Source organism: Pocillopora verrucosa, chromosome 9 (assembly GCF_036669915.1).
Source record: "Pocillopora verrucosa isolate sample1 chromosome 9, ASM3666991v2, whole genome shotgun sequence".
NCBI classification, from domain to species: Eukaryota; Metazoa; Cnidaria; class Anthozoa; order Scleractinia; family Pocilloporidae; genus Pocillopora; species Pocillopora verrucosa.
Window position 1 is genome coordinate 6682575 of NC_089320.1, and position 2318 is coordinate 6684892.

Sequence of the window (2318 nt, forward strand, 5' to 3'; positions counted from 1 at the left end):
GCATTTTTAGTTTGCTTATGATGGTTTTATAAGATGAAACAATGATTCTTCACCATGAAGTCACAAACAATTGTTAAATTGTTACTCCCTAGGGTAACTGCAAGTAATAAAGAAGAGGAAAAAATTCGCAAAATTTTATACAATTATTCATTACAAATTTCATCATTTCCTTGTTGGTGAAGAAATATCCAACTAAACATTTTAAACTTAGGATATAGAGAGAGTAGGTGATTAGGTGACCAAGAGACTCATTCAGATCTGCAAGACTTCCCAGTAGACCAGGAGATGATGGAGATTATGTATGAGCATGCAGTAAGAAGTTGCTGCAGTAAGCATGTGATACTTTTCTCACCTAATTTATCCACCAGACGCGTCTCATTACGGAGATTTCCTTTCTTATGATAAAAGTCAGACGATGACGCTCTGGTTGTACAAGGCTCACGCTCCCTAATATCTTCAGTACGTGGCTGAAAGATATTCTTCTCACGTCTTTGCAATTTAAGAGCTAGTATCTCCTCTTCTTGGAGCTTCAACTTCTTAGTCAGCAGTTCTACCTTTTCCTTTAGTTTATTCATTTGATCCAAGACGAAGGCAAACTGAGTGTGCTGAGGGATATCTTTCAAAGTTTCCCTTGTTTCTGTGTCAGGTAACCTTGATAGCAAACCAACTTCAACACTCGCCATCCACTCCCAGTACTCATGGCCAACCTTTTTGTCTTCAAGATGTTCAGGCAACAATGGGTTGTGTACTCCATGAGCCACAGGTTCTACAACTTGTGGAGGAATTAGGTCAACTGGTGAAGAAGAGTCTAGGGAATTATTGTACTTTTTAGGGGGTCTATGTTTTGGTCTGGCACCTAAATGCTCCCGTTCATTTGCCTGATTGCTAATGTAAGAATCAGACTTTTTTTGAGCTTCAGATTTTACTTCATCCAAGTTGTTGTTGAGCTTCTTGTAACTGTTTGTGCAGGTAGGATTTAAATGTTCTTTTTTGTTTTTTGGTGTTTTGCTTCAAGACCACCCTCTTGAGACACACTTTCACAACTTGTTTCTGTGTTAGGGAAGTCTTCCTCTAATATTTCACTTTCTTCTTCACTTGATAGTCTCTCAGAGCCAGCTTGTGGCTTACTGAAAATATTTGCCAATGGTTCAATACTGGCATACTCTCCTTGAGTCAATTGATTAAATGTTACTTCAGCTACAGATAGTGAGCTGTGTTGTATGAACTCAAGCATTGTACTTAAAGAATCCTGACCTGCTTTTGAGAGCAACTCTTTCGAAAGAGACTCATCATATAAATCGTCTTCAAGGCACACCAAGTCAAATGAAGACATCTCACCACCACCAGAAGCTTGTGCATTTGATGTCTGGTCTAATGGGTTGTCCTGTTAAAAAAGGTTGGATAAATTCTCAAACCAAGCATTCCTTCCACATCAAGATATCCTGCATGTAAGCCAGACAAATGAAAATGTACAGAACTTAAGATGATTAAATCTTTCTATGGTTATTTCAAGGGGAAAATTATTTGAGCGACAAAACGTTACACCAGCCTACATGCATATACAAAATTGTCGAAATGTACCAGTCTTTCAAGAGAAACATTCAAAAAATTATAACCTTAGCAACTATATATAAAATAAAAGGAGTGAATGGCATAATGCCTTTTCCATTGCTCAGAAATAGCTTTCACACCAAATAAGAAACAAATTCAGCTTATATAACCACATTTAGGACACTCCTTTATGCACTAAAGGAAGGAATTCAACAGGTGAGGTTGAGGAAACTGATTTTGGCGGATTGAACTGGCTAGAATAATAGCAATACAACAATTAAGGCTGAACATTTGGTAAAGCTATCTCCTTTGTTTTTTCTCCATTTTAACTATCATTCAAATTACCCAGAGTAATGCATTTATAAATTTTAGGAAAAAGATAAAGAGAAAGAAATAATGTACATGTATATTGAGGTTTGAGCATGTCACAAATTCAATGCGGAAAGTAAAGATAAGTCAAGATTCCAATTCATGCATGAAAAAACAAAAATTCTTTTATCATGCCTACTTTGAACACAATTTCACACATCTTGTTGGTCCTGGTCAATGGGTGACCCATGAAAACATGATCAACTTTACCCCAGTTACTCAATTGGAGGGAAAAAATTGATGATTGGCATTCCTTCCAACAACAAAAGCATTCCTCATCAATAATTTGCACTCAAATGAGTTATTCCTCCTTACAATATCTGTTTGTCTTTAGACAGGTGGTACTGTGCTGTTACGTCACATCATTTCAAGATCATCATTACTTTGTTCACCTTTTA